At 44.0% G+C, this 13,759-nt stretch overlaps 1 protein-coding gene across 2 annotated transcripts in view; it reads right to left on the bottom strand.

Moving 5' to 3' along the window:
* Positions 1–13,759, bottom strand: part of Fam107b (family with sequence similarity 107 member B) — a 218,115-nt gene that overhangs the window by 51,847 nt on the left and 152,509 nt on the right. The gene's annotated exons all lie outside the window — the stretch shown is intronic.

Raw genomic sequence — 13,759 nt, 5'->3', positions numbered from 1 at the left:
GAGCTTACTGGCTGCCAGGCTAGTTCCAGGTACAGTAAGAGACTCACTGTGGGAGTGACAGAGCAGGATTTCTGGTGTCCTCCTCTGGCCTACACACATACACACACACACACACACATACATACACACACACACACATACATACACACACACATACATACACACACACGTACATACATACACACACACACACTCTGACTGTACTCTTTCTAGCCCTCCCTCCCGGCCGCCGCTCTGTCTCTCTCTTCCCCCTCTCCCTGCATTCCTTCCTCCCCCTCCACACACACACACACACACACACACACACACACAGCTGTGAGTTCTCTAAAGCACCATCCCACATTCAATTCAATGTTAATTGTTGAAAACGCCTCCCTGGGCTATCACTGCAGTACCATAAGAGACAGGGTTGGGTATGAATTTATAGAGGACGATCAAGTGAATTGTCCATACATAAAAAGCAATTTATCCCCATCTAAAAAGCCACGTTGATCCAAATGATGCTAGCAAGAGCGTCTGACAATTACCCTGAAAGGGATATAAATAGGCCATTTTGGAATCAGTCAGCTATGCGCTCTGTTCTCCACCAAGCACATGCGTGCAACATGTTCCAGACAGCACACACAAACTGCTCGGTTTCTAGTAGAAATGGACTAGAGGGGAAACAAGAGTCTTATTAGAGTCACAGATCTCAGACACCAAGTGTGAAACAGGAAGTGCGCAAAGAACTGCAACTTAGGGGCACTGAGAGCAAACAAGTGTCCCCTGGGCACATCTAAGGGGAGGCGCAAAGCCACATGTGGCTTTTATTTTATCCCAAACTGTATGAAGCTGCTCATGGATCAGAGAAGGAACCACATCTCAGTGGGCACTCTCCTCCAGTCCCCTTACCCTTGAGTGCTTGTGTACATAGGTAGTCTATGGAACAGCTCTGGGGAACACACTCTGTGCTTCCAATGCTCCGGAGGGAAGGGGTGCCTGAAGCCTGAAGCAAGGCTAACCTCAGGAAATCAACACTAGACATCTCCCTCCCTTTCTCCCCAGAGGGGTGGTTTAGGGTCTGAACTCCTCCCCCACATACACCCACACATCTCCCTAGAGGTTCCTTCAGGAAGCCTCAGCTCCAGGATGGCTGACCCAGCTGGGCATGGGGAGAAGGAGACAAGCAGTTCCCAGGGACTTCCAAGTCAATTCTCTGGTGGTGTTTTCAAGTACTTAGAGGCCAAATGATGAACATATAAAATGAAAATGATCAGAGGATTTTTTTCTTATGTGAGTTGCCCCAAGGCACTTATCAAAAGATACTATCAGTTCAAATCTAGCTGGACATCTTCTCAGAGTCCTGGTCACAACGTGGTGACAGAGCACACTAAGGCACCAAAGGCCATGCCCTTCAATGCTGAGGGTATCCCCAGGTCAGAGCACAGTGCCAGCGTGCAGTGAGCTGGTGAAGTAGGCTAATCTCATTTGCATGGCATGGCCCTTTAAAAGGAGCATTCTCTGTACTTCCCGCTGGAAACACAGCAATCCATCCTACTTATCCATGCTTACCACTGAAGCTGAAAACTGTCTGCCATTTCCCCTGTGTTTGGGCAGAACTAAAACAAAACTATCTCAGCTTTATCATCCCCCACTCTGCCGTCCGTCTGTGTGTGTGTGTGTCTGTGTGTGTGTGTGTGTATACATGTATGTATATGCATATATGTGTGTCTGTGTACATACAGGTATTTAGAAAGTCCAAAGGTTGAAATCAGAAATCTTATTTATATTTAGAGACAGTCTCTTACTGAGCCTGGAGCTCATCAATTCAGCTAGACTGGCTGGTCAGTGAGCTCCCATGATCCTCCTTTCTGTTTCCCCAGCACTGGGATGACAGACACACACTGGTGCACCTGGCTTCTGTACGGATTCTAGGTATCACATTCAGGCCATCATGCTTGCACAACAAGTACTTTACCAACTGAGCCATTTCCCATGCTCCTCTTTCAAAAAGAAATTTATGTATATCATGTGTGTATGTGTCTGTCTATCTGTATCTGTGTGTATCTGTGAATCTGTATGTATAATGTATTCGTGTACCACATGTGCACTGTTGTCCATGGAAGCCAGAAGAAGTCATACTTTCCCTGCGGCTGGAATAAAGATGGCTGTGAGCCACCCAACATAGATTCTGGGAGCTAAACTTGAATCTTCTAAAGGGCAGAAGTACTGTTAGCCACTGAGCCATCTCTCCAGCTCCATTTTTTTAATTCATTAATGATTCACCTTTTCTAAGAAAAGTCTCATCATACGTGTCCTTACCACATCAGAAATTTACAGATGGTTACTGAAAAAATACCGGATGATGGTCTGTGCCACCGCATGGAACTGTACCTTATAATCCTATGCTATAAACTCCTAACTGCATAAACACACAGAATTTGTTATTACTATAAAACTCAACTTACAATAAAACTAACCTGACACAATAACATGTAGAAAAGACAGTGCAAATGGCAATTAACTTTCATGGTAGGAAGTACACTACATGAACTAACTAGAAAAGTGCAGCTACTCTGTTTCTTCTAGTAAGTCCCTAAGGTCCTGACGTTGCTGCCACGTGGAGTTCTGTCAGACACTCTGGTGATGTAGGTCTCATCTCAAACTCACTAACTTGCTCATCAAACAATCTCTAATGAAATACTTAATTCAAGCACCATCATCAATAGATACTAACGACATTAGGAGAAAGGTCGATGAGGGACACTCACAATGAAGGATCAAGCTGTCGACACAGAAACCCAATGATCAATGTTCACATTGCCCTGAGTGACAGTCAGATACTGCTTGGGATGATGCAACAGGAAGCAGATGTCACTGCGAACAAATTATCCCTACCCAAAGAGCTGACCACCAAACTCAGTGGAGCAGAGGTGCTAAGAGCCAGTTTACAAACCCACAAGAACTAGTGGAACAAGTTTTCAAAGCAAACTACAGTACAATCCAGGAAGTGGGCCACTCTACTAGATGAGTGACCTGCTTTCCTCAACAAGCCAGCAGCACAAGGAAGAAGGTGCTGAGGACGAACAGCTGTGCTGGACTTGAAGGCCTTAAGAGGAAGAACCACCACATGCAGACCGCGTACATTTTAAACATTTGGCTTCAAAGAAACCAGGCATAACATAGCTACTGTCACACTATTTAGAAATGAGGCCGGTGTTAAGACCTTGACAAATTCAACAGATTTCTGGGCTTGCCCAGATCTAGCTTGAGTTTTCAGTTGACAGCACCCTCAGCCATCCCTCGGGCAAAGGGCAGGGCCTAGCAACAGAAATAAACAAAGACAGTGTGCTTTGCCCAGCTCAGAAAGAGAAGTCTCTGAGGACAGAACTCGGGACAGGCCTGGGGATGCCCCCAGAGGAAACTTGCAGATCTTCCCACCCAGAAACTTTTGCAAATAAGCCCAGGGTTTTACCTGGAACTTACTCTTGTAAAAAGTGGAAAGTCGGTGCTCAGAGCAGAGAAGTCAGACCTGAAGTGAGCAGGGCGCTGGACACCGCGAGAGCGGGAGACAAGCGATGCCCACGTAGGATTTTCTATCTTAAACAGGGCCCCACTCTAGCATCTCTACTGCTGGGGTGGGGAGGACGTGATTTCTGTCTTTTTTCACAATTACAGAGTCTAGCACCACACCCACTAATCTCTTTTAAGGAAGAAGAAAAAAAAGCAGACTCCTGCAGTTCAAACAAGATAAGTCAAAGGAAAACTTTTTAAATTAAAATTGTTAATTTTTTTCTTCTTAAAATGGGGCATTCTAAAAAGAAATGCAGGGTTTTAGTTGTGACTTTGAACTAGTAAACTAGATTACATGGTAAAATCCTAGAAGATGAAAGGCATATTACCTTTGAAAAGCTAGTCTATCAATGATACGATTTCATCCTTAGGAATTTAGAAAGATATGGAACTTGCAAAGAGTGTCTCACCAGAAACGAAGAGTGAAATCTAGGTGTAAAGTGTGTCCTCACTGCAAACAGCTCCCTGCTGTACAACAGCCACGGCTCATCGTGCTCACCCCAGATAAACACGTGACCAGCCCTTACCAAGCTGTTGAAAATATCTTCCACAATTCAGAATACTTGTGATACATAAGGAATCCTTCTTCAATACAGGATATAAACTCTTCTAATAGGAATGTTACACAGATAGAAAAAAAACTGTTCAAATATGCAATTGACATAAAGATGAGAAAATACATTAATATCTAATGCAATTATATAATCATCTTTAAAAATGTATGATGCCTAATTAAATTCCATCCAGTAATATAGTTAAGTCATAAATAGCCTCAAGATACTTCATACAAAAATGTATTTCTGGTAAACACCACATTTAAAACATAGCTCAAGCATGCACGCTCTGCCTAATGGCATAATTATGTGCTTTTAATCTGGTGCCGCTCTGATGCATGCCTAAGAAAATTACCCCACGAAAGGACCACTTTAAGATGCCATAATCCCCATATGGTAAAGCCAAACTGAAAATTCAAAACAAACATTTTTCTTAAAGCTATAACTCCAGATTTATCTGCAAGCCTCCTTCCCTACTGGAAGTCTCGGCCTCCCTGAAGTGAAGATGTACAAGCTTTAAATACGGGCTCAGAGGAGCTCGGCAGCCAGGCGAGGAGGCAGGTCCGAAAGGACAACGCCTAGACAAAGCCTAAACTGGATCCCAGCTTTATCACCCCGGGTGAGCTTTTCAGTCTCTTGGCACCCCAGACTCCCCCTTGGCCAAACACTAACTATACAACCACCCTCATGAAATCTCTTAGAAGACCACACAAGGCGACAACATTAACAGAGCCATGCCTTGGTGAACACTGACTGCTATTTTTATTAATGCTGTCTTAAGGAACATCCCTATGATGTTTTTCCCATCAGCACAGAGCACATCCATCTAAGGAAGGCCAAGAATGCCCCTTAAAAGTATATGAATTATGAAGCCAGGTGGCGGTGGTGGTACACACCTCTCTTTAACCCTAGCATTCTGAAGACAGAGGTAGGTAGGCAAATCTCTAAATTCAAGGCCAACCTGGTCTACAGAATGAGTTTCAGGACTCTCAGAGCTACACAAACCCTGTCTCAAAAAAGACAAAAACCAACCAAGCAAAATGGAATATGAATTATGAAACAATAAACAAACCTCAAAAACTTTATGTAGCTGAACAAACCCAACCCAATAGGCTATTTAACCTATGGAGACAGAAAGTGAGCTGTGGGTGCCTAGGGCTGAGGATGAGAATGGGAACCGACTGCTGAACCTAAAACTGAACTGGGATGATGGCTGCCGAGCCAAAAAATTATAAGAAATATGAACTGGATGTTGACAATAGGTAAATTCGATGAAATGTAAGTTATACAGAGTGTACTGTGAAAACAAAGAATACAACAAAGCGTATTTCCAAAGTGTCCACATGAAACTTCACGCCCATCCGTCACCGTCATTCAGATCTAGACAGAATGGAGCAAAAATGAGATGAAGAGGCAGTGATTCCGCTGACTTCTAATCCCAACTCCCAGCCTCTTCCAAGACAACTTCTCTGATCCTTGGCTTCCTCATCTGTGATACATGAATAAACCGGTTTCAGAGGCTACAGTGCATTATAAATATAATCCTCACCCGGTCTTTCTTTTCCAGCAAATGGCATCATCGTTCACCTGGTGGCTTGGGTCCCATAACTAGATGTCGCTCATGATTCTTTCACTAGCCAATATCAATCCAAATCATTAGCCAGTTGCTGTGGCCCATCTTCAAAATGTACCATCCAGCTACCTCTCACCAACCGCATGCAGCCGCTAGAGCATCTCAGGATACAGACAAACATCTACATCCATTGACCTTCCTGCGTCTATGTTGGACCCTCAGAAGCCACCACTACTCTCCACAGCCAGAGAGCCAGGCAGAAAATGCACAGCCATCTCTTCCACCCCTGCTCAGGATGCTTCCATGGCTTCTGTATCAGCCAGTTTCCTCACCATGGGACCTCATAACTCATCTTAAACCCTTCCTCTTGCCTGCCCACCTGGCTCCATCCTCATTAGCCTTCATGTGCTTCCTTCTGTAGCAAGCTCCCATGGACGACAAGCCCTTCACTCTGCTCAGACTAACTGGAGTATGTTACAGACTTGTTCTCTTTGTTCAGAACTCAGAGCAGGACCCTCGCCCTATTAAGGCACCACAACTGGACTTGCTTCCTTGGCAGTGTGGCCGTAAGAACTCCCTCATCTGTGTATTCATTTACTGTCAATCAGGCATTAGCACACTAACTCCAGAAAAGTGGGGCTTCGGTCTGTTTCATCCCCAGACCCTACAGTCTGCAATATGGACTGGTACAAACCAGCATTCCTTAATGCTAAATGAACAATTTCATAAAGCATTTAGTACTAGGTCTACTACACAGGACACTACCAAAAACTGTGAGTTGGTAATAATTACATTGCCAGTATTTGCATTTGTTGGTTTTATTGTATTTTACAGATAAGAATATAGGATCCTTAACAGCCCACATCGAACTTTAGTCTATGATGCTTCCAGTTCTGTGAGCACAAGATAACTGAAGGGGGCCCATCACAGCAGGATGTACAGGAAGTGCAGAATGTCTTCCTCACCATCCCAGTCCTGCCTCCTGACACCATCTCCTAAGGAGTGACCTGTGTTCTGAGACCCCTGGGGCATGCTCTATCCGCAACAGCTGACAGTCACAGAGTAGGTACATCATGGGGTATAAAGACATGAGGTAACAGTGAGTGGTGGGGAGGTAGAATGATCTTCACTTACAAAGGAGGAAGCTGAACAGCTTGTCTCAACCCATGTACTAATTTATGGCGAGCCTGGCTGTAGTTGAGGCTTCTCTCTTTCAAGCTCACTGTATTACTCTGTGCAACCACAGAGGAAAAAGAAAGGGAGAAGGAGCGAGACAGGGAGGGAAAGGTGACTTGGAATGAACTTTTGTCACACTTATGCCCACGGTTGTTACAGTTGTATGTATTTCAAATAGTGTCAGTTTTTTAGGGGAAGAACATTTCACATCTACATAGAGACATCCACAATAACATTTTTGATTTTGTCCAAGACACAGGGATTTTCGTATCTCTATCTTGGACACTCATAAACAACCTGTGCTCACCTAGACTGTGGGATTTATGCCATGAGTATGCAAGTCTTACAAACTTAGCATCAGTCAGGCTCAGACACCCTAAAAACCTGAGGCTTCATTTCCACTCTCAGAGCGTACGCTCTGAATATCGACGTCAGGGTTCCACAACCTTCTCTCTCACACACCTCACTATGACACTTCAGCAAGAACAGAGCACAACGTGGAATTTCTATTATCACAACAAGGTTATCTTTAAAACTCTCCAGGGTCTAAGATGAGACAAGATGCCAGATGAAGAGAGGGACCAAGTCCCTGACCTCTCCAGGCATCCCTGTGCCAGCACATGACACGCCGCCTTACTAAAACTCAGTTACAAGGCTGCAGGTGGAATGCGGGTTCCAGTTCCTACCCATTTTAATTCGCCTTTTTTACCACTGAGTGCCTGAAGTTCTTGATGTATTGGGAGATGAGTCCTCTTTAGCTAAATGCCCAGCAAATCGTCACTGATTCTGTGCACTGCCCTTCCACGCTGCTTCGTTTCCTCTGCTGTGCTAAGGCTTGTGCTTAAATGGGATTTCCATTTGCTTTTGAGTTTTTTATGTTCTGTGTCATATCCATAAAACCATCTCAAAGGTCAACATCATGATGGTTTCCTGTTTTCCTCTAGAAATTTTGCAGGAACAACAGTTGTGGACAAATGTAGCATATACTTACAATAGAATACTATTTGGCCTTACAAGGATGGAAATTCAACTGTATACTACAACCTTAATGAACCTGGAAGGGGTCAGACTAGTAAAGACAGCAAGTTGCAGAGGGGCCAATGCCACATGGTGACATTCTGTGAAGTATCTAATACGCCCCCTCTCCCAACAAAGTTTACCCTCAGGTTTAGGGACACTAATTGGTGGCTGGTATAGGGTTGAGGGGTTGAGGAAGGCTTTATATGGACTCAGGGGTATAAACTACGTACATATATATATATATATATATATATATATATATATATTTCAAAAAAAAGGAGGGATTAACTGGTGGTCTGAAGGAATAATTGATTTTTGTGAGTTATTGTTTTTTGAAAACTATATGGGTACTGATTCTTGTAAATTGATATATTGAACATTGTATGAGAGTATGATCCTACCTCTGTTTGAAACAATTGTTATATTGAGATATATACCATATTGCAATGTACATCTCTACCTCTGATATTATTTATGTAATGACATTGTATACCATATTGCAATGTACATCTCTACCTCTGATATTATTTATGTAATGACATTGTTTACCATATTACAATGTACATTTCTACCTCAGATATTATTTATGTAATGACCCTGTTTACATTTGGAAATCATTGTCTTCATTTATTGCACAGTTGTCTATTCTATTAGTCATACAGTTAGATAAGTGTTGAGAATTATATGTTTGTCATATTTATATTTAGGATAATCAGGTTTTTTAGACACAGAGATTATATTTAGTATAGATAGCATAATCTTCGACCTTAAAGAGCTGTAGAACATGGCCTTTAATCTAACCTAGAGTTTTGTACTTATGAGACACAATCACTCCTGGCAACGATGCTCTACTCCCGAGAGAACGTTGAGCACCAAAGACACTCCACTGGGAGTTTGTCTTCTTTTTGACAAAACTGGGCTTTGGGCAAAGAAAAGGCCATACCTCCACTACTGACTAAGATACAAAATATCCATAAGTAGATAAAACAGAATTGTCTTATCTTGCCAAGACAAGATAGGATAGTTCAACTAAAGGTTCCTTGCCGTTGAAAATGGTATGTTAGGTTATATCAGGCCTTAGCCAAAGCTGGTTGCCTCAACATTGCTAACAAGATTTCGCGTGGTTGCCCAGGTAGTCAATTGTCTCTGTCATCTGTCGCACATTTTGGAAGTTTCTCATTTGTGCTTCCTGGTTGCTTTAGTAATATTACTTCCCTTCTCAGATCTTTGATGGGGTTGAAGATTAGATAATTGTAGCTACCTTCTACATTATTTTGACTTCCTGAAGTAGAATGTTTAGTAAAATTTTTGTTATATGTTCCTCGCCTAGTATTGTTTGCTTCTTGTAATTTTATATGATCTATTCCCATTGTATATAGTTGTATTTGGTTTCTGAATCTGCCTTATTTAGACAAAAGGGGGAGATGTTGGGGCAGCTGGCCCAATCCCTGAGATCAGGGGCATGGCTGCCCCAGGGGAGAGAGGTACCTTTAAAAAGAACCGGGCTGGGGAGAGATGCCCTGTTCCCCCCCCCCTTGACTCTCTGCTTCACTGGAGCCTTGGCTTTGTAAGTGTGTCTCTCTTTCTCCTTTTATTAAAACTGATTTATCCTAAAAAGACTATTTTTGGTTATTTCCAAATTCCTCCGACCGCCGTACAATCAAGTTCACGGAGTCAAAGGGAAGAACGATGGTTGAAAGGGGCTGAGCAGGAGGGAGATGGGGGCTTTCCAACCAAGAGTCATAAAGTTTCAGTCAAGCAATCGTCCAGATAGCAGCTGTCCAGGGCCACACCTGTGGTCAGCAACGACGTACATGACCCAGGCAGGTGTCCTCCTGTCTCTGCCTCCCTGAACCTAAATTGCAGGACACGCTGCCCCTGACTTTTTACATGAGTACTGGGATCTGAACTCAGGTTCTCATGCTGGTGTGGGAAGGGCTTTACCAACTGAGCCCTCTCTCAGCACTCTGTAATAAAAATATTTCAAGTATTTTTTAAAAAGCCATCAAACTATAATCTGTATTCTACCTTGTTATAGAGCAGACTTAATAATTCACTCTTAGGAAGCTTACAGAGGCTCAGCAAATTCCCTACCTAAAGCTTTCTGCGCGTCTCATGACTGGCAGGGCTTAATCCGCAGCAACCCAAGGCATGCTGATTGAGGCTTTCCTCCTTAATACCTGCAGCATGCTCCACCCGCACTTCATTCCTGCCAGTGTGGACTGAATATTACTGTCACCAACACCAACTTACATCTCCCTTGTGACCTCACACAAGTGTGTCGCACACGCACCCCACTACAGAGGGCAGACCAACTACATGCCCAGCTTTACACCTTTACACATTCCACTCTGAGTGACATCTTTGGTAGGGCTGCCCTGTGTTCCTCTGATATAAACACAGCCCTCCTGAAACTATCCCCTCTCCCTTCCTGTATCCCAGACGCGTTTGGGAATACCCTGAAACCACTCTTTCACTATTTTCCTGCAAACTCCTCTAGTTATCTCTTTATCTGTAATAGAATTTCCAGAAATGGGGTAGGAAACACAGCTGCAGTGGGCCGACCTCTGTGTACCACGGATAGGATATTCGTCTCTCAGAATCCCTGCAGGTCAGGACACAGTGCCCCCCGGGCAACAGCTCAACTTCGCAGGCTGCTGGCCCTGAGGTTACCCTCAGCGAAGACAATGAAAACATACTGTGACATCTCTCAGTCACTCAATTCTGCACTAGAAACTGTTCCAATATGTCAGTCAAATTATAGACAAAACACAGCAGCCCCCCGTTAATTCAGTTGGCCCCAGTGAGCAGGCCTTGGGCAACTATACTCTCAGCTCCAAGTGCCTGCCAGGCCACACCAGACTTCACATGGTTAGGAACTTAATCCCATCCTGCCCTGTGGTTTCTATCATTCAATCTAAAACAGCTCAAATCAAAAAAGGGCTACTTCAAGCTACAGCTCTACAAGTAACAGCCATTAACAATGTGGGGTCCCTTTGTACAACTCTTAAAGTACCCTGCTACGAGGACCTAGTTGCTCCTGTTAACTACAATAAACTCGGTGCCTGGCCCCTAAGCAGCTACCTAGACAAAGCTTCCCCAGCAACCTCAGAAACAGTCTCCATCGATTTACCACGTCTAAATGGTAACCTAAGCCAGCTTCCCAAATCCCTGTATTTCACAGCTGAGGCTCAGAACCCATGATAATGGGTGAATGAAAGCAAGCATCCATTCCTTTAAGGGCATTACCACAAGCACTCGGGGTGAGGAAAAGTTCAGATGAAAAAGACTCAGCACTTCTCCACAGGAAGGAAAAGAGAAAATAATACATTGCTTCAAGCAGGAAAAGCAAGAACAGGCAAAGATTAGACAGGGGGAAGAGACAAGGAAATGGGAAAATCTCGTGGGATCATGCCAAAGTTAGGCACAGCTATGGATGCATACATAGAACTTCACTCCAGCTCAGTACGAAGCCAGTGAGCCCCAAACCTGGACAATTTCTCCCCGGCACTTTTTCTAGACTCAGCACATATTTCTAGAAATTGGGATTTCCACAAATGGCTGAAAATCAAGCCCTCTTTGTACCAAACTCCCAAGCCCAGTTTCTAACAACATTCTTAACAATGAATTCTAGAGGGCTGAGGCACTGAGACACTGACAGTGATCACTAAGCCACAGTCCTCCTCTGTGCCCCACTTCCGGTGAGAAGTCTTCTACCCTCGGTCACCGCAGGAAACGCAGCGAAGACCCTTCCTTCCTTCCTGCCTGCACTTGCAGCATTTGCATTTTAGACGGGAGCAGAGCAATGAGTGGATGAGCGGCAGCACCTGGCTCCCACAGCTCAGGGACACGATTTCTTGAGCAGGTCTCTCAACTACAAAACAAGTCTTTCAACCACTTCAGGAATGGACTCTCTGGCCCTGATACTGGATGCTCCAACAACTCCAACATGCTCTCGTCTGGCATGGCAACAGAACAGAACTTCCAAACTCTGACCCGAGCTCTAAGTTGGCTGCTGTTCCCACACTGTCCAAAGTTCCACAGAGGGGGCGGACAATAGGAGCTGGGCATGCTGCTCTTTCCTCCTGGGCTTTCTTTGGGTTCTATTACGTAGCAAAGTGCCAGGACTAAGAGAGCATCACGGATGACTGCAGAGGTCATGTGTTCTGCCCTCATCTAGGGGTCACTACAACCCTGCAACTCCTGCAAGCAAGTGTGCTTGCAGATTGAGGAACCCCAGAGTACAGATGCAAACTCCAAATGGGAGGGAGAGCGAAAACCATGAACCTGATAGCACGCGGCCACAACTTCCTCCTCATGACGTCTCCTGGCTTCAAAACCATTGCATCATCTCCTCAACCCTGCTTCTAAAGGGCTGTCTCAAAGACTTCGTTCTACTTGGACTATTAAAGAATTCAAAGATCAAACTTTTTACAAGGGGAAAATAAAAGTAATGACAGACATGTCCACTGGTCAAATATAGAGCTGAATGACTTTTCAGACACTCAAACTGCACAGGGGAAGCTGTTTTTCCTTTCTCAACTCAAACTGTCTGAAGCATGCGTGATGCATCCAGAAAACCACCGCCATTCTTTCTACAAAGCAGCTCTTTCCATCGTGCAGGTCTCATGAACTTTAGAATGTTTAAAAATAGTTTATTATTTCATGTGCATGAGTGTTTTGCCTACATGCCTGCAAGTATACCATGTGCATGCCTGTTGCCTACTTAAGTCAAGGGTGTTAGGTGCCCTGTAACTGGATGTACAGATGGTTGTGAGCCACTATGTGGGTGTTGGGAATTGAACCATAGGTCTTCTCCAAGAGCAACAAGTGCTCTTGACAACTGAGCCAAACCTCCAAGTCCCAAATCTCAGAATATTTTTAAAGTAAGAAGATTTATTTGCTTTTTAAACAGTCAGTCCCAATTCAAAGAATATATATACAGACTTATGTATATGCGTGTGTGTTTACCTCTTTCCAGTAAACTGCAGAACACATTACTTTTCCTTCATCATCCCTCTCCCTTCTGAAAAAGTAGTTACTGGCAAGACTCTGAGAAAATATATTCCAAAACAAGCTGATGGTCTAATCGTCTGTGAAAGTGGCAAAAGAATATTGCAAAGTTACATTATTACATGCCACACTTTAGACAAATACAAAGGTTAGGAAATAGTAACATGCTCATTTAGTGTCTCTCTCTCTCTCTCTCTCTCTCTCTCTCTCTCTCTCTCTCTCTCTCTCTCTCTCTCCACACACACACACACACACACACACACACTCCCCTAACACGAATGAAGCAAACATGCCTTCATCTTTATGATATGTTTGGGTGATGGCCACATGAGTGAACTCTTTTTTCTGTTATTTTTTTTGAGATTTTTCACAAATATATATGTTATATAATTGGAAGTGTAAAGCCTGAAACCACAAACACTAAGAAATCTTCCCTTGACGGGCACCTCTGAGAGGTTAAAGCAACTTTAACAGCTAACACTTGCAAATGATAGAGGGGTGGCATGCTTAGAGAAGACCCCGGCCTCCCTGTGAGCAAGGAGGCTCCTCCAAGGCAGAATGTCAAGTCTAACATGCCTCATTCTGGTCTCCTGTTAGCCCCTTCAGGGTCGCACCCATTCTAACTAAATAACTTCGCTTAGCAGTCCCAGACAAAAATTTTTCTGAGAAGGGACTGGTATGGCTGGTGTCTGCACTTCATCCCCTCAACAGGAGCCCTCTAAATTTCAAAGAGCTGGTACGCTTCACTTCCCGCACACATGTCAAAACTTGGCTCTGATGGATCCGATTACTCCCAGTCACCCAGAAATGTTTCAGGAGGCAATCACGGAACCCAGACAAAATAGAGGGATTTCTTGTGCGTAGACATCAC

This window comes from Arvicola amphibius, chromosome 6 (genome assembly GCF_903992535.2).
Source record: "Arvicola amphibius chromosome 6, mArvAmp1.2, whole genome shotgun sequence".
NCBI lineage: Eukaryota > Metazoa > Chordata > Mammalia > Rodentia > Cricetidae > Arvicola > Arvicola amphibius.
Note: the sequence above shows the minus strand (reverse complement) of the source record. Positions and strands in the feature narration are given on the sequence as shown.